Source organism: Nannobrachium achirus (assembly GCF_963921795.1).
Source record: "Nannobrachium achirus genome assembly, chromosome: 6".
Lineage (NCBI taxonomy): Eukaryota > Metazoa > Chordata > Actinopteri > Myctophiformes > Myctophidae > Nannobrachium > Nannobrachium achirus.
The window spans coordinates 58,675,649-58,694,168 of record NC_137815.1 but is presented as its reverse complement, the minus strand read 5'-3'; the positions used below and the strand labels follow the sequence as shown (position 1 = coordinate 58,694,168).

The 18,520-nt window shown below is 41.5% G+C and overlaps 1 protein-coding gene across 1 annotated transcript in view; it reads left to right on the top strand.

The window, feature by feature from the left end:
• Positions 1 to 9,942: 9,942 nt before the first annotated feature.
• Positions 9,943 to 18,520, top strand: part of plxnb1b (plexin b1b) — a 123,483-nt gene continuing 114,905 nt past the window's right edge. The window contains exon 1 of the mRNA XM_080728857.1: positions 9,943 to 10,204. The gene's annotated coding sequence lies outside the window, so the exon portion shown is untranslated. The remainder of the gene's footprint in view (positions 10,205 to 18,520) is intronic.

Genomic DNA, 18,520 nt, shown 5'->3' with positions numbered 1-18,520 from the left:
CTTTATCGCCGTTTTGCGGGGCGCGCGCACGTGCTCGTGCCCGTCAAAACAAAGGCAGACATTCCTGAGATTGTGGACCACGACCAGACCTCTTCTGTGTAGGCTATTTGGAAGAAAGAATTGTGTCTAAATGTAGGTCTAAGATATTTTAAGTACATTAGATTAAAAATAACAATAATAGCAATTTAAAAAATAAAGACTATGTATTCAGAAAAAATCTGTATAGTATTGTATTAGATCTGCTACTATTTGGTTGAAATGTGTGTGTTCCTAGACCCAGGTTATGGCGGTCCCATTCTTTGGAACAAAAAAGAACAATTGTCCACTCCTTATTTTTTATCTCTAGGCCTATGGTCCACTCATGGTGTGGAGCCAGTCAGGACTCAGGATGCTCTCTGTGGTGCCCCTGAAAGCTCGTAGGACTTTGGGAGTTTGGGACCCATCCCAGCTTTCTTCAGTTTCCTGATGAAGTAGAGGCGTTGCTGTGCTTTCTTGACCACCTTTTCTGTCTGCACTGCCCAGGTGAGATCCTCAGTGATGTGTACTCCCAGGAATTTGAACTCTTTTCCACTGGCCCAACACCACACCACTCCACACCACACCGCCCACTTGTGCCAGGTTTTCCACTACAAGGACCTAGGTAGAGTTGTGTGAAAGTGGTACTAAACGTGGTACTATAAAAAGTATCTAATCCAGAGTAGGTCTGAGCTAGGCCAAACAGGGCCAAACACTTCATAATGACTGATCACTCACTGACTTTTCATTTAGACCACCAGCATATAGTTGTAATACATGATAATAGATTCTATTGTGTTATAACCACTATAATAATATATTATAGTGTATTATAATTATCATAGTAATACATTAATACTTTATAGTGTATTATAATCACAGTTATAATCCATTATAGTGTATTATAATTTAGAATAGTTGTAATACAAATTGATATTGTATTATAATCACAGTTAAAAGGGTCAATTTGTTTCTTACCGATATGGGTACTTTTGTGTAATGGAAAATGTAGATATTTTTATGTGGTGCGGTGTGGTGTGGTGCTAAAGCTGCAGTTGAAAAGGGGCTTGACTCTCTCCATCAGAGAGGCCTGGGTCAGTCTTAATGTAGAGCTGTGTCATCAGCATAGCAGTGGCAAAATATCCCATGCTGGCTTATGACATGGCCGAGGGGAAGCAAACAGTAGTGATTCTATATTTTTACTGTATGTAAAATGTATTCACTTCCACACATTATACACATTCAGTCAGATCATATAACACATTGCACACACATAAACGCTGTTACAGCACCCGACATCAGCTACATCCTTCTGTGTTTATCACGCATGACAATCTACAGGAAAGCACGTAGAACAATAATCCAGTGCCATTCATCACACTTCGAAATTGATCTACAGATAATGTTGAATGTCATTGTGTTGTTATGGGCCTGATATAACCACATTATTTAAAGCTATTCATAATTAATTTGAAATAACTAAAGTATAGCCTAATCCAATGGAGAAAAACCTGCCCTTCAACAGAAAAAGGTTTCCTCCAGTCAGTATTTATTGGGAATATAATAGGCTAGATGTGGAATTAGGCCTGTGAGTTTTCATGTCTAAAGATCTATTCACACCAAAGTGTTAATTTTTTCAGCAAATTTTGATTTAGTCTTAGTCTTTTGAATAACACACCATTTAGTCTTAGTCCTGTCTTAGTCTTCTGAAATTGTTTTTGTCTAGTCTAGTCTTAGTCAACTAAATATCAAAACATTTTAGTCTTAGTCTTAGTCTTTTGGGATTAGTCTCAGACTTTTAGTCTTCGTCTTTTAGGATAAGTTTAATCTAATATAATATAACCTAATATAACCACATAATTATGAACAAGTCATTGTCTTCTACTCTCTGTCACTTGGTCAAAATAAACCATACATAAAAGATGTATTTGGCTTTAATTTAATTGCAGTTACATACCAATGTAAATTTTTGCAGCCATTAGTCTTAGACTTAGATTTTTAGTCTTAGTCTTAGTCTTTTGAATAACACAAATAACAGTCTCAGTCTTAGTCTTAGTCTTTTGAAATAGTTTTAGTCTAGTCTAGTCTTATCGACGAAATATCAAAATCTTGTAGTCTTTTAGTCTTAGTCTTAGTCGACAAAATTAACACTGACACCAAGCATAACTATAATAACTATAGACAAAATAATTGTTTTGAAAATAGTTTTACATCAAGTGGATGGCAGAGTTCACACCACAACTGCAATAAAGACAAGCATGAACAATTTACTAGTGTAGTTATCGTTATAGTGCTTTGTGTGAACGTTCCTTAAGGAGACACAAATACATCTTGAATTGTCTCTGTAGCTTTCAGTGTAATTTCTTGGACTGGGCTCAGCACTGGGGATTATTTGTTCATGCTAACCCCAAAGCAGGTGAATAGTCGATACGCTTGTGCCATCTACTGGATATAAATATTTGACAACTTCAACTTCACTTGACACTCAAAACTGAATACCCCTTTGCAAATGTGGACACTTGTGAGTTGTGGTTAATGCAACCTGCAAAATATTTTTTTGTGTGTGTGTGGCCTACTCTTTTTGAAGTAGAAAAATAGTCCCACATAGATAGTGAAACTAGAAGTAAAATCGACCTTGTGGAGACTTGCTGGTCCCCATGAGGAAAGGGGTAATTTTGATGTCATGTTCTCACTCTGTCTCCCATTTGTCTTGTCTTCGCTTGTGGTTCCTTTTATTTTGTAGAAATGTTATAATGTATCTCCTGTTTTGATAGTTTTGTTTCCTGTTTGTATGGTTGTGGTGACAAATACTTTAACTTTTTTATTTTGTAGTAACGTTTTTCTTTAGCCTTGGATCTAGACTATCATATATGTATTTTATCAATTTTGATATTTGCATGTCATCTATACGAAAGTAAAAGTCAGACTCGATAATACATAGGCCTAGTCTTGATTCAAGGCACTGATACATCTAAATTCAGTGAATGGTCTAAACTGAGTGGGAAAAAGTTCTGGCCAAAACAGTGCCAACACAACTGCCAACTGAGTGTGACAGACTTTGAGTGTTGTTCTCCTCCTCAATTACTAGCAGACTAGCTGAACAGATTTTATACGAGATTCAAAAACACAAACAAACTTGACTCTTCCTGTTGCAATGGGGCACACTCAATGTTCTACATACAGGTATGGCTGCTGCAGCGCATTCACGATGAATGTGTGTGGCCCCGCGCCACGGAAAGGCCTGAAACGGCCAAGACCATACGTTCCCCCCTGATGATGATGCTCACTTGTTGCTGATTCAGAAGATGGGCACAATCTTTCAAAGGGTTAACACGCAAAAAGTGGCTGTGCCAGATGGGATTCCAGCACAACTCTCACGGTATATAATGTCCAGTCCTCATCATTTCCAAAACATAGGCCTACTGCTGAAACTGTAGGTCTACTATTTACAAGACTTCCGGGGTAAACAATCTCATGCAAACATTAGTAGCTGGTGGAGATCTGCGCTCAGGAGTGCAGTCTTCTAGTTTCCTATAGCACTTTGGACACACTGTCTTTAGAAAATGCCTAAAAATAGTACTTTGTAGTTGTTCGATTAACGTGATAGAGACTGGCTAAGCTGAATGTCGTTACAGTAGTACAATGTGATGTACTCCACTGACCCATTAACCACAGAGAAATCACCCCGTCCTCCAATAAAGTTCAAACCACATTTGGTGGAAGGGATTAACAACAAATCCAATCGCAAATGATTCAATAAATTCTGATCCAATTAAAGGCTTTGTCTCTGTGCGTTGGCTCACTGTAATTTTTTCTTGTTTGACGGGGCAGAATGTGACTCACAGAGGAGGTAGTCGCCAGCCATGAACAGTTTGACTACAAATTGGATTGTGTTGAAAGGCTTTACAATACAAACTGAGGCCTCTATTCAGGCCTTTACTTTCATCTTGTTGCACTGAAGTATTCAGACAGACACAGGGTCATTTATTGATTTAAATGAGCTTTTATTCTGCGAAAGAATAACATTTTTATATTTGGCATTGTCAGTTTTGCTCTGGTTCACTTTGGTGCTCATTAAAAGAAGTGATTAATTGGCTACTATTGCCACCTAGTGGCAGAGAGTAGACCATGGTACTATTCAGCTAAACCAAAAAATGTCTAAACTGTTGGGGGTCTCTTCACAAAGAAATGCATGAAATTTGAGAATGAACACTTGCTTTCTTAATTACTTTGGCATTTAATTTAAATTCCCTGTGGAACATAGGCCATTGATGAAACTCCTTCATCTTCTCCCGGTCTTGTGCCCTCTGATCCAGTTGCCATGACAACCCCTGCGCCTTCATCTCCTGTTTTGTGGTCTTGACTCCTTCTCCAGGTGTAGGAGTAGACCTTCCTCTTTTCCTCCTGCCTTGGTTTTTTGCTTCCTAGGTTTTATTTAAGATGTTGAATCAATATTCTCTCTCTCTCTCTCTCTCTCTCTCTCTCTCTCTCTCTCTCTCTCTCTCTCTCTCTCTCTCTCTCTCTCTCTCTCTCTCTCTCTCTGCCAATATATATGTACTGTATATATATTGAACATAATGCATAATAATTGAAAAGCAAGGACAATTCCTTGCTTTTCCTATTCTGGCACTTACAACCTCATCCGTTCCTCCTTCCACAGTAATTAAAACGTCCATGATTATTGGGGAGTTGTTCATATTGTTAATTTGCATTATTAATCAGGGCTCTTACCTAATTTAATATCAGAGCCAAACAGAATTGATTATGTCTTCCCAGAGTGTAAAGATAGCTTGTTATCAATAAGCCGGGAGTTGACATTGGCCAATTCCTCACCTAGGGAACTCTTCAGAGTGTCTTGATCCTTATGGGACATTAGCAGAGCAGAATCATCTGCGTACAGGACAGTTATCTATCATATCATTCACATACACTAAAAATAGGGCTGGGCCAAGAATGCTTCCTTGAGGAACTCCACATTCCATGATGTTGGGGTCAGACAAAACACCATTTACCTCTACCCTCTGTTCACGCCCCATCAGGTAGGATTTAAACCACTTGCATGATGCCCTGTCTGCCTCAGGGCCTTCCCACTGTCAACCTCTTTTCTGATTTGCTGTTAAAAATAATTGTTCTAAAACCTTTTGGATTTTGTACATTAGATTGTTCCTATTTAAGTACTCATTTGCTCATTAATTACCTTCTCAAAGATCTTTGACACAGAAGGCCAAATTGACACTGGTTGATAATTACCAGGGTCATTTTTGTCTCCTTTTTTATTCAGGGGAGAAAAAACATGTGAAATGAAAGAAGGGTCTCAGTTGCAGTGAAGCTCACAAGTCACGAGGAATGCTTTTCCCCCCAAAAAATGAAAATGGTCACCAGTTACAGACTCCTGTGTGTACACAAACACAATGACTGTGTTCGTCAGACAGGACGGCCAGGATCCAGCTGCACATTCTGGAGTTGAGTCCTTTATGTCCCTATTGTCAACACGTGGCACCCAGTTTACACACACATGTACACTCAAAGCATAGGCGGATTAGGAGACAATGGACCCCAGGGCACGAGCTCATAAAAGAGCCCGTGTGTACCAGTCACAGGTGTGTGCCTAGCACCTGAGCATGGGTTCTGCCAGAATTTGGGACTTAATGCTATCTTCCAGGATGACAACGCTCGCCCCCACAGAGCCAGGATCATCAGAGAATACCTCCAGAATTTTGGAGTGGAGAGGATGGAATGGCCTGCTGTGAGTCCAGACCTCAACCCAGTTGAACACTTGTGGGATCAGCTTGGGCGAGCTGTACGTGCTAGAGTGACCAAAAGAACCAAGTTGGCTGACTTGTGACAAATCCTGGTAGAGGAATGGGATGCCATCCCACGGCAAAATGTGTCTAGGTTGGTGACCTGAGGAGGAGGTGCCAAGCTGTTGTGGCTGTGTATCTTCCACACACTACTGAGGTCCTGACACTGAGTGTAAAATTAATAAAGTGTATACATGGCCAATATGTGTTGTTTTTCCTTTTCCTTGGAGAGTGCAATCTTCAGTGCTCCAAGCAACAAAGGTGAATACCAACAGAACAGTATTACAGGCCATTTTTGCAAATTCTGGGTCGGTGTTACCCACACGTTTGGCTGTGTTGCTCATTCCATGAATGCCCGATGCTTACAAGCTGTACCTCGTTGTAAAGGTGACTAATCACTGATACAATTATGTTTTATTCATGAAAGAAAGTTACATAGTGCCACTTTAAGACACCTTTTTTTTTTTTTTTGAATAATATGTTTATTACATTTTTAAACATACATTATTTAGACAACAACAACACTATACAAGAAAAGGAAAAAGAGACAAACAAACTGGAACAACACAAACAAAAGAATAATAATCATAATCATAACAAGCTCAGGCAATAACATGTAGAATGGAAAAATTAATACATGATGAGCGAAGCAATCAGTCCCCTGCCCCCCCACGACCCCCTCAGAGTGGAGAGGGCAGGCACCTGACCCAGATTGGAACTAGATTCACTGAGCACAGTTCAACATCAGTCGAGAAACTTCAAGACAAGTGAAACAGCGACAGATAGAAGTCAAGGCCGACAGGGGAACCCTTTAAGCACAGCAGCAGACAGCGTGGGCCTGATGAATCTTAAGTAGGGGTCCCAGATTTTATAAAAGGCGTCTATCTTGGAGTGTAACATACATGTTATGTATTCACAAGGAATACAATCCATTATAATATTGTGCCATGATTTTTTGGAAGGAGCAACATCCTTGAAAATAGGAGAATATTCTTCCTGGCAGCGAACGTTAACACATTGAATAGCCTCTTATGATTGGCATTGACAATATGACCATCTGGGAGACCAAGTATAAGACACAAGGGGTTTGGTTCTATGGGGACCACTTTAAGACACCTTAACCAACTTTATTTTTCAGTTGGACTTTTGGGGCTCTGTTATTGAGATGAATGACTAAGCCCTTTGACAAGAAATGTAAATGTAATAACCACTTTGGCTATGGCTCAGTCCCCCCTGAGTTCTTGGGCCCCTGGGCTGAGGCCCTGTAGGCCCGTTTGGTAATCCACTCCTGACTCAACTCAAAGGACCACAATGAAATACGTTTTCAAGATTTTATGTTTTTCATGTACTAATATACCGTATGTTCATGTATTTACATGTCATGAACCCTATAGCATTACTTCTCTGGGACGAACATTGTTTTCTGCAAAAGGATTTTGTATTAATGGAAAAAAGGCATATAGAAAGGAATATAGCCCGGGGGGCACTTCAATGAAGGTGGTTAAAGCCGTCAAACAGCATTCTCACACATGTGTGCTTCTTCTCCGGGTGGTTGAGGGCGGTGTGGAGCGTTGTGGCTATGGTGTCATCTGTGGATCTGTTTTTCTGGTAAGCAAATTGTTGCGGATCCAGGGTTGGCGCTAACCTTGGTGAACAACTATAGAGGCCCACTCTTCAAATCTGGTGTACATGACAGGGACCACGTCTTATAGGCTACTGCTGGAACATGTACTGTATGTCAGAGGGACCACTGGAATAAGATAATACTGGGAGAGCGTACACAGTACACACTGATGCATTTACCAGCAGGTTGGAGATCTCCACACTGCAGCTTCAGCTACCGGTTATGCATCTCTACTGTTGGAGCTACTGGTGCATGTTTGTTACGTAGCAACTGCTCTGGGAAACCCAATGCACAAAATTGTTGTCATTGTTGCAAACTCTACAAAGTATTCGACTCAGGTGTGTGTTGGAATGTGTATGCATGTGTGTGCACACTGCATTCTCTCTTGTGTGGGTTTGTTTGTGTGCAGACATGTGAGCGTGTTTGTGCATGGGCATGCTCCCATGGAAATCACCACAAGGGGGGCCGGGGGGGGGGGTTGCCCCCTGACCCACTCCCAGCCAAAACCTCCCCCTTCCCAGCAACTCCCTGCCTCCCTCCCTCTCTACCCCCTCTCTCTTCCTAACCTACCAGCCCAGTCCTCCAAACGGCTCTGAAAGGCAGCGTTGGTATTCAGTGGAGTGGTCTGGGAGCTGTGTCCTAGTGAATGAATGGCTCAGTGTTTTTCAGGGAGCATGAATGCAACGTGTTACCTCTGACAGACAGGCGCGCTCATTCACACACCCTGCTTTTCCTCTTTCCATCGTAGGGCTCTGAATGCGGGCCTGTGCTCACGCATACAGAAACGTATGCACAGATTGAGGCACACATACACAGAGGCATATGTGCACATACGCACACACAGTTTAGTTGAAACTGAAGACACCCCCAACTTCTTCTTGTCCCTCTCTCCCTTTAGGCCTGTACAAACACACATACGCATGCACACACACACACGCGCACGCACGCACGCACGCACGCACGCACGCACACACACACACACACACAATGTTTAATTCAATTATATTTTTTTCTGATTATATTATATGTCATTATCTTTGTGTTAAGGAGATGTTGGTATTGGCTATGATGATGTGGGGGTGGGTGGTAAAGGGCTATCTTTGAACTGAAAATAGCCTATGTATGTACAGCAATATCAAGGCCTATACATCTGAGTAAAAAGAAGGCAGGAATGAAAGGAGTTTTGTTTTGTGGTCCCTGTGTGGTCTCTATTGACATGCATAGAGATCTATCTACAGTATCTGTACTGTATTCTGTATGTCTGCCTGTCTAAAGGTTTTCTGTGTAAATAAGCCGAAAAGCTTACTAGGATCTCCTTTAAGTTGACCTTGTACCAGTGAACTGTACTGTCATGAAACTGTTCCTTTTTCCAATGCAAACTTTTAAATAAAGTGTTCCTATGCAAAACTTCTAATAAAGTCTTCAATCAATCAATGTCTTAGTTACCCCTGTCCTATTACAGTGACTCTCTGTTCCTTTATGATGGCAATTGGCCCTTACAAGTCTGTAACTTTGACAGAGTGAAGTTAAGGGGAGACCTTCTCACATTTCAAAGTTTGAGAACCACTATGGGGTAGGCTGCTGACTGGGTGTGTTAGTGTGTACTGTCTACTGTGTGAGGGCAGGTACCAGGGACGTGCTGGCCATTGGGAAAAGCAGGACAACTCCCGAACGGCCGGTTCATTCCCGGCCGGTCCAGGCCGGCCATTAGGAAAAAATGTAAAATAAAATGTCGGCCTTCGTTCCATTTTGGGGGCTGGGTGGCCAACAAAGTAAATAGTCACTGTCGGGCAGACACCTCGTATCTCCAAGTTTCAAATTTGTAAATTTCCTCGCAAAGCAAAGCCCTGCTTCATCATACAAGGCCGTTGCACAAAAGTAGTGAAAACAGCAGATCTACAAGCACACAACGCCTCGCGGTGCGAGGCGTTGTGTGCTTGTAGATCGGCTGTTTTCACTAGTTTAAATATTTTTTATCATTTTTTAAATGATAAATACAAAGACATACAAGGTTTCCACCCGACAACGACGAAATATAACTCATGTAATTGGCCCACTGGCTTGTCAGAAGTTGTCACTTGTCATGATCTGAAATGGTAAATCTTTGTGTAGCAGCAGCTCTATAGAGAGAGATCTCTCTCTATAGCGCGCAATGAGGGCCTCTCAAACTCTTTTTTCCCGGGCTGAATCAGGGGCCCAGCATGTCCCTGGCAGGTACATGCACATGTCTACAGTTGGCCAGGAGGGGTCCACCATTCACCGGTGGAACCAGTAGCCTGTTTCTTTGCCGTGCCTCCTCTTTTCAGACAGCGTTAGGGGGCTGGGCTGTGTGACTCGTCCCCCCCCAAAAAAACATTCTCTCGACACTATTTGCCGGTTCCTCCATGTGCTGCTGGGCTGCGACGTTACAGCTCGTGAAAGCGTCAGGAGAGTGAAGAGACAGAGAGTGGACATAGAGGAGAACATCTGGGCGCTCGTCTTTTGGTAGGATATATTAAATAAATGCGCCAAAATCCACGAATTTGCTTGGTGTTGGAAACAACGTAAACTAAAGTCACTTTTTCCTATTTGAACGACATACCGCTCGGAATCGATGTATTGTTGGATATAATAACCGTTGAGACACTGGTTGTGGACAATTTGGAATATCACTACCCGGGGTCGCTGGAGTCGCGGTAAATGGGAACTTGCTTTATTCCCAACTCCTAAAAAAAGGAATTGGCGAGTAGTGGACCGCGAAGTGGAGGCTTCTTTACAGAACAAGGTGAGTTTTATTTATTTCATAGAAGCTAATGCGTAACGTTACGTTTAACTTCTTGAATTTCGGAATTCGTTTGAAATGTAATTCCCCTGTGCAACCATCACACTTGTGCCTTATTATTGGAGCAAATGAAGCGGAGGAAAGTTTCTATGATAAAGCCCAAACCGGGATGATTAAGCTTAATGCCAACGTGTTATTTGTGGTGTGATTGTTGCTTAATCTGTGTGGTTGACTTGAAGTAGTTAAAGTTTGGGATATTCGGCTATTTGTTGACAAAACCACTTACAATGAAACAAAAAGTCCTCATCTGAACAATTCAATTTAAAGCCAACACGTTTGTGATATTGTTTATTTATTTTCCTTGAGTTGATTGAACACGTCACTGGTGTGAATGTGTGATTTGTATCGCTTGTCGCTTGATAATTCTACTGTCGACGATTCGATGAAGAAGCACAGCAAGTTGGGCGCACTGGTTGTTCTGCTACATGTCCACTAGGCGGCGTTGCACATAGGTCGTTAAAGTGGAAGGGTTTTGAACGAAAAACCCTATAAATTGACATCTCTACACTTTTCCCAAATGTAAAAGTTTAACAGTAGGCGCTCGTGTAGCTGTAGTTGGCTGTATATTTATTAAATGAAGTATGGTGTTGGTATTCATAATAAAATAAATAATAATTAAGAATATTTTTTTGGAGGCAAGGGCAATAGTGTTGTGTGTGTGTGTGTGTGTGTGTGTGTGTGTGTGTGTGTGTGTGTGTGTGTGTGTGTGTGTGTGTGTGTGTGTGTGTGTGTGTGTGTGTGTGTGTGTGTGTGTGTGTGTGTGTGTGTGTGTGTGTGTGTGAGTGACTGTGTATCAACTTGCCTCGACATAACCCAAGTCTCGCTCATGACAGAAGTAAGTCAGTGAGAGTGTTGTGACTGCTGTACAGTATGTGCGTGTCATGGGGTCACAGAGTAGTGTCATTCTTAAAGTGATCCCTGGCTAATACGACAAATATGCCTTAATACATTATAATTGTCCTCTATAACTACAATGTAAAATTAAAAACACCTTCAATATTTTATTTCTTCAATAAATAGCTAATCTTTCACTCAACAGGAGAAATGCCTGTCGCAAGTTGATGATGTCATAAATGTCATGTGTGATCTAACCCTATGAAATTTATGGAATGCATGTGCAAAAAACACATTTGAAATATTGAGTTGATGCTCATATTAACCATATGAAGTATTAAGTTTGTTTTTATTTGCACATGCATGCCATAAATTCCATAGGGATAGATCACACATGACATTTATGACATCATCAACTTGCGACGGGCATTTCCCCTGTTGAGTGAAAGATTAGCTATTTCTAGAAGAAATAAAATAATTAATGTGTTTTTAATTTTACATTGTAGTTATAGAGGACAATTATAATGTATTAAGGCATATTTATCGTATTAGTCAGGGATCACTTTAAAGCCAATACATCTGCTCATGTTGCAGCACAACAGACTAAGCTGAGGGCTCAGTAGCCAATAGACTGATGATGATTGCTCATCATAGACTGCACTGTAGAAATAGAATTAAAAGAGTAGGCCTATATATTCAGATATTTCTTGACTGTATTACCTTCAGAGTTTTCTTATGTAATTCCTTGTTTGTTTTCCATGGTGGGGAAAAACTTAGGCTACACATGTATAATTGTTTCTTACATTGAATGGAAAACTTCACTTTCATTTTTAGTTCTGACTGGTCTTTTTCACAATGGTCAATCCCTACAAAGCATCTCTTGTCATAGCCCTGAAACATGACTGTTCGTGTGATCCATGCATGGCTACTCTTGTCACTGCTTGAAAGGCTTTGGGGAATGTATATACCGTATATAGCATTTACATTTTTAGATTAAACACAGTGGACAAAAATAAGAATTATGGAGACGTAATATGAATGGTTGAATATAAATTGTATTTATCTGTTTATTAGATCCCCATTATCTTACTGTACAATTACAGCAGGTCTGGGTATATCCTGGGTTCAGAGCATATCAGGACAAGCAAGCAATTTTCCTGATCCAAAAATAAAGAAAGACTTCAGGGAAGTAGTCAGGCTTGACAGACACGCACAAATAAAGTTGGCCATTATTTGCAGAAGTTGAGTAATAGCTAGCCAAGTCATTATTGTGATGTATGTCCGTTTATTGGTGTAAGCAATTAGGAATTTGTTTTTTTAAGCAGAGAAGAATGAAAGTAGTCTTTGGGAGCTGAATGGGACATGTGTTTTCTCTTCTTCTCGAATGAATGGCTGTAGATGAGCCAAATTAGCAGTGGGCCTGTTCTTGCACTTGTACCTGGACAAATTCAGACACCCAGAGCAAGAGCAATCCTGACTTGTGAAATGACCTTTGATCTTGTGTATGAATGCCGTCGTTAGGATCTCACTTCACCTGAAACAACCTGAAATGAGTCACGTTTCAAAAGGCGGACAGCTTAAATCAAATTAATATTATTTTCTTTCTTTTATTCTTTTCTTTCTTTCGTTTGTGTGCAAACCCTCTAGGAAAGTACTGGTATTTGAGTGATACTACTGAAAATATTTAAAGTTATATTCTGCCAGTTAATTGCCAGTCTGCTCTGTCCACAACCTCCTTACTCATAGTGCATTGTACTTGCAACAAAAGCAAGGACTACAAAATAAGAAAATTACTCAAGAACTATACAATTTCACTGGATTATTGCCTTTAAAGACATCAGCAATTTACATATAGGAAGCGTGACAGCACAATTGTAACAACTGTCTTCCTATAAACAAGGCTCACCTCTGACATTCTACCACTGTCAAGTTGTCAAAGGTCAAAGGGTGAGGGGGGGGGGGGTCTGTTGCTCTTGTCTTCTGTGTCTAGCAGCTAGATGGGGCATTAAAACACGTGGCATCAAAACCTTTCATCATAAGGTAGTGTCTCTCTTTCAGCCGAATGTCCTCCAAGCAGGCTCGGTGTGTGCTTGCTGGGGCGACGTTTAGAGGGCAGATGCAGTCCAATGAGAGGCGAGGCGACATTCCCATGATTTGTCTAGTAGTTTAGCATAAACGGTGGCATTAATCCTGTGGGCCTGCTAATTAACAGGTGGGGAGTCAAGGACGGGGAGAGGCTAGAAACCTTGATAGCTGTGTTTGGTGGTGGTGCACTGGCAGTAGCTCATCAGCAGTGGCGTTGATTAAATGTCGTGGGACAGGCTGTGCTCGAGACAGGGCTGCAACGTGCCAAATGAGATGTCATATAGTCTGAGCAGAAAGACAATTTTATTAAATATTTCACTGTCATGTTCTTTGACGTTTACACAAGAATGTTATACACTTAAGAGTGAACATATGAATCTTTATCTGAGGCCATGCTTCTCAGCAGGCTTCTCAGCAGGGGATGGCTTATTGGATCCAGGCTGGTGAGGCGCATCCAACGAGTCTCTCCAATGATTTGTCCTTTCTTCTTGTTTGGTAATGTTTAGTAAGAACAGTTATGAGTTATGACAGTATACTTTATAGGGGATTAGCTTGCCACAGACTGGTATAGTATGGCTGTGTTGTTTGGTGACTGAAGTGGACTACTGTATTTCATATCATTTGAAACCCCCTTTTTCTCTCATGCTGACTGCTGTAGTGTGGAGGCTTGCCCAGACAGGTTAATTCACTTCTCTATTATTGTCTCCTCTAGGCCAAAGACTGTTTTTAGCAGCCCGTGGCCGTGTCCATCTGTATGTGTGTCTGTCTGTGAACAGCTAATCTCTGGCACAGTTGGACTGATTGGTGTGAAACGACACGCACACTCCATGGCCCTTTTGGCCCCAATCTAGAGTTTGGGCTGCTACGCTACCTCACGCAGCCCTCACACTGCGGAACACTTTTGTACACATTTTATCTGTGCACATAATTTCCCATATTACTGAACGTGGCCCACTGTGAGATGAATATAAAGGGAGGAAAGACAAGCATATCCACACTCAAAGTTGGGCAGGTGCTAAGCAAAACAATATAACACGGGTTGCACATTTGGGCTCAATTCTTTTGCAATCAGGTGCAATAAAAAATAATCTACGGTACAACTGGAGCCCACAGTGTGCAAGCGTTCTCTTTTAGTTTCCACTGTGAGGTTGAACCATGTGCTTTGTGGAAAGAGCCTCTTGACAGACTGTGGTGTGTTTATGATTCGAGCCGAGGACCTTCGTGGTTGAATTTAAATAGTATTGAGCAGGAGAATTTTAGAACTAAATTGTTATGGAAGGTTTCACACAGACAGCCCTGCTTTGCACAACCTCATATCTGTTCCGGAGAAGATGATCAATCTAACGTGGATCAAAGTACAAGTTATTTGGAAGGGCAGACAAGGCCAGGCATGTGAATGCTTCACTTGCCTGGCAGGGGTCTGGGGCCCCTTGGCTCTCATGGTCAGATTAAATACTCAATTTAATTATGTCACTGGGCATTAAGTCAGCAACCTTATCAGAGTGGTGTGGCTGTTTAATGGGCCTTTGCAAGCCAACAGATGCAGGAAGATTAGGGACAATTATGTTAGTGGTGCAAACCCCCAAGGAGGGGGGAAAGTGGGTACCAAATCTGATACTCCAATGCCACCCTATGAGACCTGAATATATCTCTAGATGGCAGACATCAAATACTGCCTTATCTGAGGACATTTTTCAATTAGAAAGCATTTATAAAGATTCGAAAATCTATAAAGACAGTCGATCTCATTTGATGAACTGGGCTGTAAAATGAATGTGAAATGAATATTGCTTTTAAGACCACTCACATGAAATAAAATGGGTTAATCCATGATCTAACTGTATACATTTGCCCTACATGGGAAGAGCAAGTGGATTTCCAATCCATGATGCAGACAAATACATGCATCTCTAAAGGATAAGCCAACGCTTTTACAGTATCAGATGACCCAACTCAAGAAGAAAACTTGGGTGAACTACTGTATTTTGTTTTTATGCAGATTATGGTTTCAGGTTGATTAAATAGCCCCTGATTCTGCATATTACACTATCATGAATACCTTTAATGCCCATCTTCTTAAGTCACTAATGAGCTGGTACTCCTGCCTGTATTAGGAATGCCGCCGTGCCTGGAATCCCACATTTCCCTCCCTGTACTTGAATGTCCCCCCACCCCCACCCCGCAAATTACTGGTGGTGGTATTTGGATCAAAATGAATGCATAACATTAATAGTTATTGGTGCATATTGCTTGTGGTGATCATCCCAGCTGTAAACCTTTGCTTGACATGCTGCATAAACCCCTCTAGTATGTCTTTGATTTAAATCAGCAAGCCTTCAGTTCTTGAGATAAACAAGGCTGATCTTTCCTTCTGATAAAAATAAATTGCGATAACACTGCTAAGTTCTCTTAGGATTTAATTAGAAGGCAAAAACTGTTCAATATTCAGATATGTAAATAGAGCCCCAGATACAGTGTTGTGCCATGTAAAATAGATTCAGCACAGTGTTGGAATTCCTTTGAAGCAGCCACTGAAGTGTCCTATAAGAGGGTGAATTATTAACTCATAAGGGCACCCTGCATGCTTCCACATGCAGCTCATAAGCTGTGTGTGTGCCGGATCGTGCACATGCATGACATGTATGCATGTGTTATGTTGTGTGATTTCTGGTTGTTCCCCCATGAATAAAGTCGATGTGTGTTATCCCAAGGTGGTCTATATTCAAATGTTGGACCATGCAATGGTTCTCCCAGGCACAACCTCTGTCACAGTCGCTCTACCTGTTTTCCTCACAGGACTTTTAATAATAAATCTATAAGTGTGTATCTTTTAGTGTGTATGACTGTCCTTTACAGTACATATCTCGAGAACTGTCCAACTAGTCGCCTTCATGCAGCTTGTGTTTTGTTAATGCCCCGAAAAAGTGCAGTGTCGAAGTCAGTCGGGTCAGCTGTTCTCTAGAACCGGTGTGCGTTGCAACTTGCAATCAACTTACTTGCAATGTTAATTGCAACTGTGGCACCAATAAAGGGCATGCGGGTAATGCAGTATCAACCAGAAGTGCTACACAACACAAACAGCTATACAACACCAACACTACATCAACTACTATGCAACACAACATCAAAACCTTCAACTATAACATTAAGGCGCCTGAGGGCGGGAGGTCGCGCCATGTCTTAGCCATCTGGTCAGTGATGTATATCGGACCAGTTACCCAAATATGGAGACCCCTGGTACCCATAGATATTCACAGATATGGGCTTAATATTGATGACATCAGGGATCTCCATATATGGGCATGAAAGGGATTTGGTTCCCCTGGCATCACAGGGATCTCAATATCTCCATATATGGGCATAAAAGGGATTTGGTTCCCCTGACATCACAGTGATGTCAGAGCGTGAGAGTTAGCGCGTTGTCAAAGTGGCAAAGCCATAGACCGTAAAAAAGCGGACACGGACATAATGTGCCGTTTCTCATAGTAAACGACCTTTGGTCGCAAACAAACAACACTAACCTGTAGCTGTAATGGAATGTATTATTTGAGTGCAAACATGCTGTAATCATAAAATGGTGTCTTAGAAAGCCATAAGGGTTGGGCACTTTGTGTGCAGGACACGGAAATACAATAATAAATAAATAAATCATAGGACACACTCATAAAGAACCCTGCACATGGATACGGGCCTGCACTAAGGCAGTTTCAGATGGGGGACTACTAACGCGGATCAGCGAGGATCACACAGTGGTGGAGACACAATGGCTCCACGAATAAACGGCAGGAGATATTACAATGATGACCACAATCCAGCTCTTGTCGCCCACAATATTGAAACGAGTATGTGTGCACGAATTTCATGGGACCGCACCCACTCACCTCTCCGCCCCTTTACTTCTCCCCGCGTCCCAAATAATCGTCCACCTCTCATTGAAAATGAATTACTAGGGCGCGTCAACCACCTCCCGTCTGAATAGAGCTATAGTAATAATGGTGGTGATAATAATAACCATCTTTCTGAATTCACAAAACCTCTGTGTGTGTGTGTGTCAGTTAGGGATGGCCAAATGGAGATTTTTTCTTAACCGATAACCGTCAGGCCTTATCAGTTAATTAACCGTTAACCGTTAAGGAAATGTGTTCAAAAATGCGCTATTTTAGCAATTTAAAAAAGGAAAATAGGCCTACACACGTTTTCCCCCATAATAAAGTGCTATATTTACACATTAAAAACAATAAAACTGGGAGAAACAAGAATACAAATGTTTTCTAAAAGAAATGTGTTTTTGCAAAGAAACGGTGGGATTGAAATGATAAGTCTGTAATGTGATGCGCTGGTCGCCAGGCACGTGCGCACATACAGCAAAAGGGGCTTGAGCCCTTAACTTTTATCCGTCTGAAAAGGCCCTTTTAGAAATGTCAGCCCATGCCTCTCTAAAATTCTGTGCACTCCCTGGACCCTGGCTGTCTCCTAACAAAACAGCAGCAGCAGCGAGACGCATGTAGCCGCATGTAGCAATAACTTCCAATCGTATGACTGGTTTGGAATGGTTGAATCGGCTAAACGTGATGTCCATTTCATTCATTTACTTCTCTCTTGAAGTCTCGCCCGTGTTTTGTGTGTGCTGATGCAGCGATCATTGAATTTGCGACTCTGAGCTTTGTTATTTTCGCATAGTCTGGGATCACTTCACTTTTCGGGTTTGTAACCGGTCTTGAGCGGAAACCACAAAACGTCACGTTGTAGTACTCAAAGTACTACAATTTGCCGGAAAGATCAAACCGGATTCAGTTTTAACCCAAAATATTCCCCTGCGCTCAAGGACACACTTTAAGGGCCTACCTAATAAACTCCTTGATGCAGAGTAGTTTTGCTTTTGAAAAATTTGTTTGGTATATGCATCTTTTAGTCCAACTTTTAGTGACTGGCAAGACTACACAAGGCTACTCGAGCATTTTAATAGGTATTGGGGAAACAAACGGAGGGAACCAAATCAAAGCGACGCCGCTTCTTCTAGTGGTTTCCGCGCTCTAGGCGGAAACCAAACGGCCTGTTGTGAACGAACACCAGGCTTTTTCTCAGAAAGCCTGGTAGGCGAGGTTAATTTTCGCATAGCCTAAACCAAGGCGCGCGCGACTTTAGCGTTCCTCATGTCATCAACATGTAACATTAGAAAGTTGTGTTTTAAGCTCTTCTTAACTCATTCCCTGCCAGGCCCGATAGTCCCGAGATTATTCCAATGTCTTTCCCCGCCAGGCCCGATAGTCCCGAGAATTAAAAAAAAAAAAAAAAAAAAAAAATGTTTCAAAATTTTTTTTGACCCCCAAAAATGGAGTA